We start from the raw sequence: 17,481 nt of genomic DNA on the forward strand, positions 1-17,481 counted from the left end.
GTGGTGGTTCTCGGTCTCGATGAACGCGACGACTAGAGGACGGGAAAGATGCGGGAAAGAGAGGGGAAATGCGGCGGAGCTCACTGGGAGGTCGTTGAGAAGCTCAGCATGCTTGGGGGCGGCTCGGTGACGATGAATCGGTCGACGGCGGCCGTCGGTGCAGAGGACGAAGATGGCGTCGATGAGGGCGCCCCAGGGCGTCCGACGTCGTGTGGCTCGGCGGGGAGGACGACGACGTCGTTTCGGAGCTCGGGGTTGTGTCGGAGAGGTTCGGGGATGGCTGTGGCCGCGGTGGCAGCGAGCGCGGTGGCGATGGCGTTCGTTGGTTGCGTGCAAGAGAGACAGAGGAGCAGAGAGGAGGAGTGGATAGGCCAGAGCGGTCGGGGGGTTGCGTGGCGTCTCCAGCCAGCCCCCAGCGTAGGCGGAAGTAGGAGGTGGCTCGGGCGCGTGCCGGCGCGCGGCGGCCTCGCGCCTCTCGTCCTTCTGGCGAGAGGTTGGTGGTGAATGGCACGGCCAGTGGGCCGGGCTGGCTTTGGCCAGTAGGCCACTACAGTGGTGGGCTGCACGGTAAGGTTTCCTCTCTCTCTCTCTTCCATTTCTTTGTTCTATTTCTGTAATTGTTTTGTATTTGGTTTGCTAACCAAATATTTTTGTAGCTTTTGAGATTTATTATAGAAGCAATATGGATTATTCCAAAGCTCCACAAAATGTTTCAGAATATTTGGAGCTACCAAATATTTTATAGGAATTAATAGCTCCAAATAAAATACAATATGAGTTAATTCAAAGACCATAAATGCCTTGGAAAAATGTGCATGACCTCTGGTAAAGGTTTTAACCTTTTTCCATAAATAATGAACATTTTTTAAGGGCATTTTGGGTTCATTGAAAATATTTTTATTTTGATCCTAATTGCATTCCATTTGGTGCTAGGGTTTGTCATCCCCATTTCAAGTTCCATATAAAAATTAGACATGATGCATGGATGCAAAAGCTAGCCTAGAGCACTACCATACTAGGGATGTGACAATAACAGACCTACATCTATATGCAAGGTATATCAAGAGGATAATGTAGTGGTTGTTTTGCAGAAAGCTAATTTTTCCCTGATAACTACATAATATAATAGTCAAATTTTATTTATGTCTTGCTAAAATTAAATACATATGGTTGAATTGGGCGATCCAATTCCAACCTATCCCCATTATTAAGTTTCACATCAAGTTTTATTAACTGTATCATCGGTCAAGATCATCCAACAACTGTAATGGCATAGTCGCTCAAATTTGTCCATAACCGGGGACACGGCTAATCATGATTAGTTTATACACTCTGCAGAGGTCTGTACACTTTACCCACTGGACTCAACCCAAAGATTGAGACAAAGTCTTTCAGAAACAGTCGCCTAGTCCCAGAGGAGGCCCATCCCAACTATCATAACTACATCTGCTGGCACATCCGGGTAAGGTCTCCACAACTGATCAACTAAGCCAGAGCCCATATTAGCCAGTGGCTATACGTGGAAGCTACTAATCACTAAGTCTGTGTGATCTTTTTGAGCCTGGACGGCACCCACTTACATTCAGAGGGTATAAACCATGATGTTCTTGAAACCATCGAGCAATACCGTTCGGGCGCACTTAGCCATGGTCCATGTCCTTAGAAAAAGGAACAAGAAACCATGATGCAACCCTGTCCGTCTAGAGGTGAATTATATATTATGTTTTTACTCAAGTTATATTATATATATAGTCCTCACATAATCTCGATGAATACATGAACCAATCCCCGTCTACAAAGCATAGCAAGAATACACTACCATGTTCTACAATAAGGCCATATTAACTGCATCTCAATAGCAATAACATGCTACCATAATCTTCCTACACATGCATAATATAGTAATGTGATATATATAACTACATGCATAGAAAAATAATAGGATGAAGGATGCTCAAGGTGCAACTTGCCTGGTACGTTAGATGAAGGACGTCGCACTCACAATTCCTGATAACTCTATTCGTCACGCTCCGAGCAATCTATCGCAAATGAAAGAATCCAAATAAACAATCATGCCATATATAAGAACCAAAGAACAACAAAACAAATATGGCAAGGTTATTCGGCAACAACAAAATATATAGGCTTAACATATAATATAGGGTCTATATGTGCTAGAACGTGAAGGTAGAAGGATCAACTCAAAAGAGCTAGCAGATGATGAACTGTTGGCATATAAGATTATAGTGGAGATAGTATATAAAAAGATCAAAATATCTGGAAACGACATAAATATTGTTTGAATGATTGCATAGGACATATAAGAACTCACTTGCAAAAAGAATTGATGGAATAGGAACACTACAACGCAAGTTATAGCGAAATGAGGTTTGAATTAAATTTAAATTCAAACAGGTCAAAAAGTATTTGAATATAAGTGTACAAAATATTTTTAGCAAGTATATGATACGAAGGTTCGTACACAAAAGGGATCAATTAATTTGGACAATAGTTTGAAAGATATGACCTCCGGATGGTTGAATTCAAATTCAAACAAATTCAAATTTGAATAGTGCAAAAGGTGTGAAAATTTGGTTCTGCTATATTCTTCTCTTCATTGCGAGTACATAAGAAAAATAATCACCTAAATCGGGTATATGGATTAAAAGATATAGCTAAACGAAAAGTTTGTGAAAATCTGTCCAAAACATGCTTTTGAACTGAGCCTACTGTAGCATGTGGTGACGTGTCGCGCTATGATTGGCTGCAAGGGGCTTTCTGTGCGTGTGTGCTCACCAGCAGCAGGGGAAAAACGACGCCGGCTTCGGGCGTAGGCTGCGCCGCTCCTCCGGTGGCTCTCCGGCGAAGATGAAGGGGCGGATGGGTGCAGCTTCAAGCGGCGGAGGTAGTGGTGAGGTCGAACGGCGGCGGGGTTTCCTCTGTGCGCGACGGCGGTGACATGAACGGCGGCTGTCCAGGAGCTTCGGCTTGGCTGTTCCAGGAGAAACAAAAGGGTCAAGGAGTGGAGCAACAGCGTGTATATGAAGAGTCAGAGATCAGATAGTTGAGGGGATCACCGGAGATGGCCGATTCACTCGCCGGAGTTAAGATCTGCGGCGGTTCTTCTCGAGGTCGGCGAGCACGAAATTTGGGTGGGTCTCGGGCAGCGATTGCGGGAATCGGACGAGGGGATCAAGACGAGTCTCCCAGTGTACTCGGTTACGAGAAGGAGTCAGGGATGGAGTGAATCAAGGGCAGGTTGGATCGGGCTCCCGAGTCCAGGAAGAACACGATGCCTCGAAGGAGATGACAAGGGGGCCCTAGCGGTCAGTGGCAGAGAGGTGTGATGAGAGAAAAAACAGAAGAATAGGGGTATGTTGCTCGGGCGGGGTAGGTATAGGTTTTGTATTTCCTATCGATTTATTTTAGGTACAGAAATGATTTTAGCACCAAAGATGATCCAAATCATTTTATAAAATACCAGGAAATCAGCAAAAACAAATATAGTCACATACAGCATAGTGAACATTTTTCCATCTCAAAATACTTATAAAAAATACATATAATATTTTTCTTAAACTTTACATGCCACTTATAAAATGTTCTATAAAATATTTTTCAACTCCAGAGAAAATGAAAATATCATTTAAAACACATCCAATTCATTTTAACATTGAAGGAGTCATAGTTCCTTCTCTCATATAATTTATTTTTGAGTTAGAATTTGTTTCAAATATTCAAAAAAATCCAAATGGGAGAATATTTCATTATTCACCAATAGTATTCTTTGAGGAAGTCCTGTCATCCTCTCTCTTATTAAAATTGGAAATATTCTGAATATTCTCAAACCCAAAATAAGAACCAAATGAATAAATGGGAAAGTCCTTTATTCCATCTCGTTTATTATTCATTTAAATATTCCAAAAGTCTCAAATACTAGTCAAATTTGACTAACATCAATCAAAACAAGAAAGTTTTTAATTGTTCCTATTTAAATAATTAACATTCCAAAATTCAAAATTTTGGGATGTTACAGGTCAGCAAATCATATAACTCATATAACCCTATATCGTCAATGAATGTTAAGCGTGCGGACCCTACTTGTTCGAGAACTATGTAGGCATGACCGAGATACCTCTCCGGTCAATAACCAATAGCGGAACCTGGATGCCCATATTGGCTCCTACATATTCTACGAAGATCTTTATCGGTCAAACCGTTATGACAATATACGTAACTCCCTTTGTTCATCTATATGTTACTTGCCCGAGATTCGATCTTCGGTATCTCTATACCTAGTTCAATATCGTTACCGGCAAATCTCTTTACTTGTTTCGTCATACATCACCCCGTAACTAACTCCTTAGTCATTTGCTTGCAAGCTTATGATGTGTATTACCGAGAGGGCCCAGAGATACCTCTCCGAAACTCGGAGTGACAAATCCTAATCTTGATCTATGCCAACTTAACAAACACCTTCGGAGATACCTATAGAGCATCTTTATGATCACCCAGTTATGTTGTGACGTTTGATAGCACACAAGGTATTCCTCCGGTATCCGGAAGTTGCATAATCTCATAGTCGAAGGAATATGTATTTGACACGAAGAAAGCAATAGCAATAAACTGAACGATCATTATGCTAAGCTAACGGGTGGGTGTCGGTGTCAAAACCAGCGGATCTCAGGTAGGGGGTCCCGAACTGTGCGTCTAATGCGGATGGTAACAGGAGGCGGGGGACATGATGTTTACCCAGGTTCGGGCCCTCTCGATGGAGGTAATACCCTACTTCCTGCTTGATTGATCTTGATGATATGAGTATTACAAGAGTTGATCTACCACGAGATCGTGTAGGCTAAACCCTAGAAGCTAGTCTATGATTATGATTGTTGTTGTCCTACGGACTAAACCCTATGGTTTATATAGACACCGGAGGGGGCTAGGGTTACACAGAGTCGGTTACAATGGAGGAGATCTACATATCTGTATTGCCAAGCTTGCCTTCCACGCCAAGGAGAGTCCCATCCGGACACGGGACGAAGTCTTCAATTTTGTATCTTCATAGTCCAACAGTCCGGCCAAAGTACATAGTCCGGCTGTCCGAGGACCCCTTAATCTAGGACTCCCTCAGTAGCCTCTGAACCAGGCTTCAATGACGATGAGTCCGACGCGCAGATTGTCTTCGGCATTGCAAGGCGGGTTCCTCCTCCGAATACTCCATAGAATATTTTGAACACAAGGATCGTGTCCGGCTCTGCAAAACAAATTCCACATACCACGATAGAGAGAATAATATTTCCACAAATCTAATATGCTGACAGCTTTTCATAACGTGATGTTCTGCCGTGGTCTGATCATAACGAACCGTTTTTCTGAGCCTGCCACTACACGTGTTGCGAGGCGGTTTTATTGGCACGTCCCGTCGAAGCAGAGATCGTGTCCCTCTTTTCACGGGATTCTCATCAATACGGGTGTGGGTAACCCAATCGTGCCTGCTGGTATGACTCCTTGATTTTAGGCAAGTTCCAAACGGCCATGCGGAGGATGCTTGATATTCACCCTCTTTATAAAGGGGCCAAGGCCTGTCCTTTTCTTCTCACGCTCGATCCTTCCCTTCCCCCCACCTTGAATTCCAACACTCAAGGTTCAGGCTAAGCGCTTCGGACCTTCAATCATGTCCGGATCCAACCTTCAAGGCCGGTGGATGGCCTCCTCTGTCACAGAGGAGGACATCAAGAAGCTCCGAGAAGCCAAGTATCTGACCGCCAAAATCTCGCACAGGCTGCCTGCTCAAGGGCAGGTCATCCCCACTCCCGAATCCAACGAGAGTGTCGTATTTGTTTCTCACTTCCTCCGAGGGCTAGGCTTTGGTCTTGATCCCTTCGTTAGAGGGCTTATGTTCTACTACGGGCTCGATTTCCATGATCTGGCTCCGGATTCTATCCTTCACATCTCGTCGTTCATCGTTGCGTGTGAAGCCTTCCTCCGCATCACCTCACACTTCGGCTTATGGCTCAAGACCTTCAATATGAAGCCGAAGATGATCGAGGGGCGACACGCAGAGTGCGGAGGTGCCATAATAAGCAAAGGCGCTGATGCTCCATGGCCAAAGGGTTCCTTCCCGGTGACACCCAAGTTATGGCAGCGGGAGTGGTTTTACGTCACCGCTCCCTGAAGCGCTAAGTGGGTAGCTGCCCCCGCCTTCCGTCCGGGCCCTCCGCCACAATTGGAGTCATGGGTCAACAAGGGGCTGGACTGGGGGTCAGCTAATGATGTGCCGACATTGCAGAGCCGCATCTGAGATCTCCTCAAGGGAGATGTCAACCTTGTCAAGGTAATGCAAGTCATGCTAGTTCGTCGAGTCCTGCCATGCCAACGTCAAACTCTCCGTATGTGGGAGTTCAACCCGGAAGGACCGTGAACTATTCAGCAATTCTTTGGCGCGATGCCCGAAGAGATGTATGGATTGTTCTTCGGATCACGAATAAAGTGTCCGGACACCACCGAGGATGCGGGTCTCAACTGCAGTCGTCCAGACACCCAAGTAAGTAATTCCGCGGCCGAACATGTTGTCTTTTAGTTTATCACAACATCATTCTGAAAAATTGCTATTTGACCATGACTAGATAAAAAAGGCGAAGATGATCAGGTGTTCGGCCCCACTTCCCAAAGGCTCGCCGGATCCTGTACTAGCCAGGATGCTTGAGCTCGCGCCTTATCAAGTGCCATCAGGGGAAGATAAAGGGAGGAATGAAGAAGCCGAAAGCGGGCCTCACGCATTATTCATCCAAACCAGGGAATTAGTGTTTCCGCGAAGGAGGGTAACCGGGGAGAAGAATCTGAAATTCCTTCTCCCCAAGGAAGGAAAAGGGCCGCCTCTGAAGACTTGGAAACAAGAGTTTCCAAACAAGGGAAGAAACCTTCGCCAGGGGGCCCTGCCTTGGAGGGCATCCTTACCGCACAGTGCCCGCAAGGGGCTCAGCCCTCCACCAAGCTGTAAGTAAACAAAAGTACTTTATAGTAAATATATACTGTTTCATCTCTAAGGATAATAACTGAGGCGTATGTCTTGCCGTTCGGATCATAGCCCTTCTCAACAGAGTTCGTCTTCGGGGGATCTTCTTCCGGAGATGATGGAGAGCGAAACGCCTCCCCGTGCCTCCCCGCCTCATGAGGCGGGCGACCCAGAGGTGTCGTCACGGAGGATTTCTCCTGATCCGCCAAGGCCAGAAGGTAACCCTTCGGCTACCCAAAGTCTAGAGTATTCGGCTCCTAAGGAGAGCCACAAAAAGAGTCCGGGAATGTCCGGCGCACGACCGGACACACTGATGAGTCTTCTGGAGCAAGCGGCTATCTCAGAGGTGCATCGTACCTTAATGGGTACGGTGGTTGAGAGGATTTCATCTGCTGAAAGTGTGTTGCATGAAGCTTTTATGAGCCTGCTAAGAGGCTTTGAGGTACGCAAAGTAATATATATATATATATATATATATATATATATATTTGACGGTACCGCACACACTAGGTGTGCCCTATGCAGATAGTAGCCCCTGAGACTCTAGTTGCTGTCCAAAAGGCGGCAAACAGAGGATCATAGTCCCAGGTAATAATCATGCTGCTTTCTTGTGCAGGCGGCTGAGGGTCCGGTGGCTGGCCGGACTGGCGAATTTGCCGAACTGAGGCGGCAACTTGATGTGGCAGATGCCGACATCGTGCTTGTAGACAAGCGGCTTGACGAGGCACAGGGTATGTATTCTTCGGCGATCAACATACATTAAGAGGAGCATGATGCTAGTATCTATAATATGATGTGACTGCAGATGGAGCCGCCGCCATGGATACCCTTCGGGCGGAACTTGCCCGAGCCAAGGAACAAGCCAGGAGAGGTGATGCGTCCGCCCTAAAGGCGGTCGAAGAGTTAAGAGACGAACAGGCTGCGCATTGCCAGAGCAAAGAGAAAATAGCCAAGATGGCCGTTGAGTTGAAAGATGTCACCGACCATTATGAGCTACTTGAAAAGGAGAGCCAAACGAAGACGGCGGACCTGGAGAAAGCCATGGTAGCAGCCAAGGAAGCCCGCTCTAAAATCAGAACGACGAAGGAGGAGCTACGTCAAGCCGGAGATATCACGGCTGGGAAGCCCTTTTTGTTGCAGACGAAGTTCGGAGATCCTAAGTATGCCCTTCTGGATCAATTATGGAGTTCTGCAGACGCGTACTTGGATTTGGCTGCAAGTGCTGCTGATGCGACCGAGTTTTTCAAAGATAAAAAAGATCACGAAGTGGAAAAGTTGTTCTGGTCGCAGTTCAATGCTCTAGTGCGTCCGCTGCTGTTAAATGAGCAAATGGCCGAGTGGGCCGAGCTCCATAGGTTGTCCGGGCTTGCCATGAGGTCTGTTGTGGATCATCTTTGGCCGGAAGGACCAAGGCCGAACAGTTATTTTGGTTTAGTGCAACGATTCCGGTGATGTGCCGCATATCGATGCTGCAAAGAGGTCGGCGTGCATAGAGGGTGCGCGGATGTCTCTTGCCCGTGTTAAGACATACTGGGCAGAGATGGAGGCCACCGCCATTGCAACCCAGAGTTTGGCCGTAGGCCAGGTATCGGCCGAGAACTATTTTGAAGAAGTCCTAGAAGGCGCCCGTTTAATAGAGGCCCAGTGCTCGAAGAGGATCATGTTCTAGTGACATGTATCCCAATTATAAAAACAATGCTATTATGATTATAAAGGCTGTGTTTATACTTTTGCCTGAAAGTATTATGATGCCTCCCGTGCGGCCGTTTATGTATGTATATAACCTAAAAGTTGGCAGTCGTCGGCTTCAGCCCCCACACATATAATGCGGGGGTATTCGGAAAAGCGCGTATTCACACTTGATCCAACGTCTTCGTCCATTAAGGAGGTGATAGCGCGGCGAACAAGGTAATCGGACTATATTGCTTTAACACTTTCACTTAGCCATAGGAGTTTGACGGTGGGGCTACTATATAGCCCCTGGTACTTATACGTCTATCCGAATACGGTGCGCGTACATACATGACCGGGAAACAACCCTTCGTTAATGCGGAGGAATCGCAAGGATTCTGCTGGGTCATCGAGTGGTTGACCCGTCTCGCGCTTTATCATGACAGTAAGTTTTCGGCTTTCTCTACTGAGGTGCTCGTCCGGATGAACCAGGGCACAATCGCAGTAGTTCTCCTGGTGCCACCTTAGCCGATAGAGCGGAACGTAAGGTAGCAAAACACGGGAGCCGGGCAAACCCAACATTTTACCAAAGACATGATTCGGAGCTGATGCATATAAGGCCAAACTCGCGACGCCGAACACTCCCTAAGGTATTCGGTCTTTACAACATATACCGGGCTGAGTAACGCCCTTGAATCCTTAATTTCCAGGTAAATGCATTAGTCTGATGTGGCAAAATGCCAATAACGCCAGCATCCCTCTCGGTTGTGTTGAGTACCCGGAGGGCGTGAAGCAACAAGAGACAGTAAGAAAGGTTTACACAGGGTCTTAATCTAAAAAGAAACCTTTGAGCGGGGCCCTGCTGCACGTCTGCGCCTGTGTCTTCATTGTGCCGTATCCTGGAAGGGTGTAGCACGATTATCATCTGTCAAAGGAGAAGAACTTAGGTGAAATTTGTCGTGTGAAAATTGGTTATTCTCAATAAACCATTAAAATTTAAAATAAGGTCGAGCCGAACTGTAGCCTTTTTTACATGCGGGAAGCCCCTAGCACCATCTACGGGGGTATATTCATCAACCCAATCTCAGTTTTATCTAAGCTGTTACAGCAGGTGGTGCGCTGGACTCGTCTAGCCGTGTCCGCGGTCTTGACGACCGATCGTTTATGCTAGTTGAAGAGGCCATTTAGTGTTCGGCTGCTAAAGCCGCCGCACATTCTTCCGCGCGTAAGGAACGCTCAACGTTTTTGCTAACTATGATGATGCCGCGTGGACCGGGTATCTTGAGCTTAAGATAAGCATAACGCGATACTGCATTAAAACGAGCGAAGGCCGTTCTTCTGAGTAGTGCTTGATAGCCGCTTCGGAATGGAGCGATGTCAAAGGTTAACTTTTCACTTCGGAAGTTGTCGGGAGAACCGAATACAACCTCTAGTACAAGAGAGCCCGTGCAGCGGGCTTCTGGGCCTGGTATTACTCCTTTAAAGGTAGTATAGCTTTGGATAATTCTCGTTGGGTCTCTCCTCATTTTGCGGACCATGTCCTGATATATCAAATTAAGACTACTGCCGCCATCCATAAGGACTCGGGTGAGATGGTATCCGTTGATTATTGGGTTTAGCACCAAGGCAGCCGATCCTCTGTGCCAGACATTGGTCGGACTATCCCTGCGATCAAAAGTGATCGGGCAGGTCGACCAAGGGTTGAACTTGGGGTGACGGGCTCTACGGCGCATACGTCTCGGAGTGCGTGTTTGCTCCTCCTCTTCGTCACGTGAACCATGTTCACTGTTTTGACCTCTGGTGGGAACTTTTTCTGTCCCCTAGTATTTTGCTGGCGAGGCTCATCCTCGTCTTCACTTGGTGTCTCCCTCCCCTTGTGTTCGGCGTTTAGCTTACCGGCCTGCTTGAAAACCCAGCATTCTCTGTTGGTGTGATTTGCAGGTTTGTCAGAGGTGCCATGAGTCAATCTTTTCAAATTCCTTGCGAACAATACCGAGACATAATCTGTCTATTCCTCAAGCTCTTCCCAACTTCCAATTGAGTTTTCGGGGAGGCTCTTCAGCCAATGCCGAGCTGGTCCTTTCAACTTGAGGGGCAAGTATTGGATGGCGTGGAGATCATCTCCACGAGCCATATGGATATGAAGGATAAAGTCCTCAATCCAGACCCCAGGGTCTGTTGTCCCGTCGTACGCCTCTATGTTCACGGGTTTGAATCCCTCTGTGAATTCGTGATCCAGCACCTCATCAGTGAAGCATAGGGGGTGCGCGGCGCCCCTGTACTTGGACGTGTCATGACGTTCTGATGGTTGTAGTGTTCAGTTTTGATTCTGTGCCGGAGCGCGCTTCCTAGATCCGTAGATGGACCTGGTCATACCGACATCGTTAGCCGCCCTATCGCGGCCACGGGGTGGTCGATCCGGCTGATTGGCCATTTTATTTTTCGGTTGTGCGGGCTCTAAAGCCTCGTCATCGAATTCAGGCAGCAGCTTGCGCTTTTGGATAGCTCTTCGTGTGGCGACTGTCACCGTACTTTTCTGCAGTGTCGAGCACTTTGTTCCATCTACTGTTGAGTGTATTTTGCGCGGCCTTAAGCCTTTGCTTCTGCTTATTCAGACTCCTCGCGGTGGTGGTAAGCCTTTTATGGAGGTTCTCTTGCTCTAAGCGCCTTTCCGGGATGATGTGTGCATCGTCGTCCGGACTGTTCTCCTCTCCGGAGAGAGGTTGATTAGCATGACGCTCGGCGTCGCCGTGATCGGACAGCGACTCCATACTATGTTCGTCGTCCGCTGGCTCATCCTGCTCTATCGCTGGGTCGATGTGGTCGTTTTCTCTGGAGTCGACCGGGGTATTATTCTTTCTTGCGCTGTTATCGCTGTTGAGGCGGGATTTAGGGCGGCGCCTACATCGTCGCTTTGATTGCTTCTCGAGGGAATTATCCTTCACTGCATCCTACCATTCCTCATTGTTGTTTTCGTTGGGTGTGTCCACCATGTATATATCATATGATGAGGTGGTTGTCCAGCGCCCTATGGGCGGTGGTTCCTGTTCCTCTCCTGCATCATCATCCATACCATCAATGTCTTCGGAGTCGAAATCGAGCATGTCGGTTAAGTCATCGACAGTGGCTATTAAGTGGGTGGTGGGTGGGGAACAAATTTCTTCCTCGTCCGCTTCCCGTTCGAGCCGGACATAGTTCGGCCAAGGGTCTCCTGGCAAGGAGAGAGACCTTAATGAATTTAGCACATCGCCCAAAGGCGAGTGCTGAAAGATATCCGCGGAGGAAAACTCCATGATCGGTGCCCAATCAGATTCGATAGGCACGGACGTAGGCGGTTCGGAGCCCGTGGCCGGGGATGAATCCAAGGATCCGGCAACACAGGTCTCATACGAGGTGAAGTCACTATTCGGCTCTATCGCCACTAAGTGTGTGTCCTCCGAGGCGGGGTCCATCCACCCGTCCTCGGTCGGCGCAATCTGCTCCAGATCGAGGGCCGGAGCAGCCGCAGGTGTGATCTCCCGAACACTGTCCGACGGCAGAGCTAAGTCATGCTCGTCGTGACTGTGCGGCACACCTAACAAGGGCTCGAATCCGTCGAAGATCAAGTCTCCGTGGAAGTCGGCAGTATAGTTTAAGCTTCCAAACCTGACCTGACGGCCAGGGGCGTAGCTTTCGATCTGCTCTAGATGGCCAAGCGAGTTGGCCCGTAGTACAAAGCCGCCGAACACGAAGATCTGTCCGGGGAGGAAAACCTCACCATGGATCGCATCATTGTCGATGATCGAAGGAGCCATCAAGCCCTTATGGTGACGGCACAGTGGAACTCTCAATGAAAGCACCAATGTCGGTGTCAAAACTGGCAGATCTCGGGTAGGGGGTCCCGAACTGTGCGTCTAAGGCGGATGGTAACAGGAGGTGGGGGACACGATGTTTACCCAGGTTTGGGCCCTCTAGGTTTGGGCCCTCTCGATGGAGGTAATACCCTACTTCCTGCTTGATTGATCTTGGTGATATGAGTATTACAAGAGTTGATCTACCACGAGATCGTGTAGGCTAAACCCTAGAAGCTAGCCTATGATTATGATTGTTGTTGTCCTACGTACTAAACCCTCCGGTTTATATAGACACCGGAGGGGGCTAGGGTTACACAGAGTCGGTTACAAGGGACGAGATCTACATATCCGTATTTCCAAGCTTGCCTTCCACGCCAAGGAGAGTCCCATCCGAACATGTGACGAAGTCTTCAATCTTGTATCTTCATAGTCCAACAGTCCGGCCAAAGTACATAGTCCGTCTGTCCAAGGACCCCTTAATCCAGAACTCCCTGAGTGAGTCTCGTCCATCACATCATTCTCCTAATGATGTGATCCTATTATCAAATGACAACACATGTCTATGGTTAGGAAACATTAACCATCTTTGATCAACGAGCTAGTCTAGTAGAGGCATACTAGGGACACGGTTTTCTTTATGTATTCAAACATGTATTTAAGTTTCCGATCAATACAATTCTAGCATGAATAATAAAAATTTATCATGAATAAGGAAATATAAAATAACAACTTTATTATTGCCTCTAGGGCTTATTTCCTTCATTTTACATAGGTTACAAACTTAATTACATGGAGTTGAGGTTTTCATAAATGTGCATCATTGAATTTACAATTTTAAACTAAAATTGAAAATTTTGAAATATGACAAAATTTGAAATATTGCACTCAATTTTTGGACCATCTCCAAATCAGACCAAATTTGTTTTACATGGTCACATACGTGTGACAAACATGGTTATGAAAGACATTTCAAAAAAATGAAGTTTACAATGCCCCTTTAAGGTATAGTCCGATGTTTTTAACAGTCATTCTATAGGGCAGTATAAATTCAGAAAAATGTCAAACCTTCAGAACCTACCTATGTTTGTGTAAGAGATCATGTCTGCAAAATTTTAGGTGATTTAGAGAAGGTCGATAAAATCACCACATTATTGAGGGACCAATTGGTCTCACTTAAGCCAGTTTTGTACAAAGGTGGTTTTTTCCACCACCTCCAAATTACCCCAAGTTTGTTTTACATGGTCAAATACATGTTCCCAACATGACTATGAAAGAAAGTTAAAAAAATGTAGTTTACAATGCCCCCTTAAGGTATAGTTTGATGTTTTGAACAGTCATTCTAGAGGGCAGTATAGATTCAAAAAAAATGTAAAACCTTCAAAACCTAGCTATGTTTTTGTAATAGATCATGTGTGCAAAATTTGAGGTGATTTAGAGGAGGTCGAAAAAATCACCACATTATGGAGGGACCATTTGGTCTCACTTAAGCCAGTTTTTGTACAAATGTGATTTTTTTTCACCACCTCCAAATTACCCCAATTTTTTACATGGTAAAATACATGTGCCCAAGATGGCTATGAAAGAAAGTAGAAAAATGTAGTTTACAATGGCCCCTTAAGGTATAGTCTGATGTTTTGAATAGTCATTCTACATGGCAGTATAAATTCAAAAAAATCAAAAAATATAAAACCTTCAAAACCTAGCTATGTTTGTGTAAGAGATCATGTGCGCAAAATTTGAGGTGATTTAGAGTTGGTCAAAAAATCACCACATTACGGAGGGACCATTTGGTCGCACTTAAGCCAGTTCTTGTACAAAGGTGATTTTTCTCACCACCTCCAAATAACCTGAAATTTTTTAGGCATGATCTCTATCATTAACACAGAAAAAATATGAAAGTTTTGCCTTTTTTAGAATTTCATATATTTTATAATGGCTCAGTGAACTGAGGTACATACCTCTGACTTTACCTCAAGGGGACACTATAAACTTCATTTATGTTCAAATTCCTTTGATACTCATGTGTATTACACATAAGTGAGTATGTATAAAAATTAGGAGGTGATTCGAAGAAGGTCAAATAATTGACATGTAACATATACAAAAAATAACATAAAATTTTGAAAAAATGCTCGCCTACAAAGCAGTAGAATTCACACCCCATGGCCTGCATACGACTAGAAACCCAACCATATATGGGCCAGGATGCAGACTTGTGGGGCACATATCTTTGCTGCTAGTAGGCCCCACGGGGCAGAGGGGGACAATGTTAGGCAATGTACTGCCTGCATTTGAGAGGAACTTGAGAGGGAAGTCCCAACTGGGTACATGAACCGATGCGGTTGCCTCTCGCTTGGCGAGGTGGGACTAAACTCACACCACCCCACGGTTGTGCCCGGCGCGGCTCTGCTTTGGGCCCAGTTTGGGTGGGCTGTCTCAGGGCAGCCTCACCCTGTTTCTACTTATAAATTCTTATATTCTTTTCTGTTTTATATTATCTTTTATTTCACTTCTTAATTCCAATATTTCTTTTCTTTTTTATATTTCAAATTTTTTAAAATCAAATCTCTTTTTTCTATTCTATTTCTACTCACAGTATTAAAATTCAAAAATGTACCAAAAAATGTTGTGTTTTATTTCACTTCTTCATTCTAATATTTCTTCTCTTTTTATATTTGAAATATTTTTAAAATGTAAGATAATATGTTATATTTTATTTCACTTTTTAATTCAAATATTTCTTTTCTATTTTATATTTGTAATAATTTTAAATCATATCTATTTTTTCCTTTTTTCTTTGTTCTGACAGTTTTAAATTTCAAAAATGTATGATAATATGTTATCTTTTATTTCACTTTTCATGTTTGTCCTTCGTAATTATAAATTTTCTTTTCTGTTTGATAATTGAAATATTTTTAAATCAAATCTAGTTGGGGTCATCACATGCATGCCTCCACATGCACCATGTACTACAAGCAGGACCATTCGGGTCTGCCCGACGTGACGCAATGTGCGTTTTGTGTCTGAATTCGTGTAGACCTTGCCTGGGGGACCACATTGGCCATGACCACATGGTTCCAAACGTTGGGGCATCTCATGCATGCCTCCACATGCACCAAGTACAAGCAGGACCATTCGGGTCTGCCGGAGGGCAAGTCTGAAAGAGGTTTTTCTTCCCAATCCCACCAATTGATCCCAAACTTTATGCACACCCTAGGATGACCATGGCAAGCATGCATGACAAGTATCGTTCATTTTTGGCACTTGATAACCCACAAGTATAGGGGATCGCAATAGTTTTTGATGGTAGAGTATTCAACCCAAATTTATTGATTCGACACAAGGGGAGCCAAAGAATATTCTCAAGTATTAGCAATTGAGTTGTCAATTCAACCACACCTAGATAACTTAATATCTGCAGCAAAGTATTTAGTAGCAAAGCAATATGATACTAGTGGTAACGGTAGCAAAAGTAATATTTTTGGGTTCTGTAGTGATTGTAACAATAGCAACGGAAAAGTAAATAAGCGAAGAACAAAATGTGAAAAGCTCGTAGGCATTGGATCGATGATGGATAATTATGTCGGATGTGGTTCATCATGTAACAGTTATAACATAGGGTGACACAGAACTAGCTCCAATTCATCAATGAAATGTAGGCATGTATTCCGAATATAGTCATACGTGCTTATGGAAAAGAACTTGCATGGCATCTTTTGTCCTACCCTCCCGTGGCAGCGGGGTCCTATTGGAAACTAAGGGATATTAAGGCCTCTTTTTAATAGAGTACCGGAACAAAGCATTAACACACAGTGAATACATGAACTCCTCAAACTACGGTCATCACCGGGAGTGGTCCCGGTTATTATCACTTCGGGGTTGCCGGATCATAACACATAGTAGGTGACTATTGACTTGCAAGATAGGATCAGGAACTCACATATATTCATGAAAACATAATAGGTTCAGATCTGAAATCATGGCACTCGGGCCCTAGTGACAAGCATTAAGCATATCAAAGTCATAGCAGCATCAATCTTAGAACATAGTGGATACTAGGGATCAAACCCTAACAAAACTAACTCGGTTACATGGTAAATCTCATCCAACCCATCACCGTCCAGCAAGCCTACGATGGAATTACTCACGCACGGCGGTGAGCATCATGAAATTGGTGATGGAGGATGGTTGATGATGACGACAGCAACGGATTCCCCTCTCGAAGCCCCGAACGGACTCCAGATTAGCCCTCCCGAGAGAAATTAGGGCTTGGCGGTGGCTCCGTATCATAAAACGCGATGAATCCTTCTCTCTGAATTTTTTTTCTCCCCGAACATGAATATATAGAGTTGGAGTTGAGGTCGGTGGAGCACCAGGGGGCCCACGAGGCAGGGGGGGCGCGCCCAGGGGGGCAGGCGCGCCTCCCACCCTCGTGGGCAAGGTGTGGGCCGCCTGGTCTTGATTCTTTCGCCAGTATTTTTATATTTTCCAAAAATAGTCTCCGTGGAGTTTCAAGTCAATCCAAGAACGTTTGTTTTTGCACAAAGATAACACCATGGCATTTCTGCTGAAAACAGCGTCAGTCTGGGTTAGTTCCATTCAAATCAGGCTAGTTAGAGTCCAAAACAAGGGCAAAAGTGTTTGGAAAAGTAGATACGACGGAGACGTATCAACTCCCCCAAGCTTAAACTTTTGCTTGTCCTCAAGCAATTCAGTTGATAAACTGAAAGTGATAAAGAAAAACTTTTATAGACTCTATTTGCTCTTGTTGTTGTAAATATGTAAAGCCAGCATTCAAGTTTTCAGCAAAGATTATGACTAACCATATTCACAATAACACTTAGGTCTCATGTTTACTCATATCAATGGCATAATCAACTAGCGAGCAATAATAGTAAATCTCGGATGACAACACTTTCTCAAAACAATCACAATATGATATAACAAGATGGTATCTCGCTA

General features: G+C 45.2%; 1 long non-coding RNA gene across 1 annotated transcript; it reads right to left on the minus strand.

Moving 5' to 3' along the window:
• Positions 1-1,970: 1,970 nt before the first annotated feature.
• On the minus strand, positions 1,971-3,315 carry LOC119293454. Its single transcript, XR_005143064.1, has 3 exons — positions 3,078-3,315; positions 2,797-2,992; positions 1,971-2,039 (listed from the first exon to the last, which is right to left on the minus strand). It is a non-coding gene; the product is annotated as an uncharacterized LOC119293454 (long non-coding RNA).
• Positions 3,316-17,481: the final 14,166 nt, after the last annotated feature.

The sequence above is a fragment of the Triticum dicoccoides genome, chromosome 4B (assembly GCF_002162155.2).
Source record: "Triticum dicoccoides isolate Atlit2015 ecotype Zavitan chromosome 4B, WEW_v2.0, whole genome shotgun sequence".
NCBI lineage: Eukaryota > Viridiplantae > Streptophyta > Magnoliopsida > Poales > Poaceae > Triticum > Triticum dicoccoides.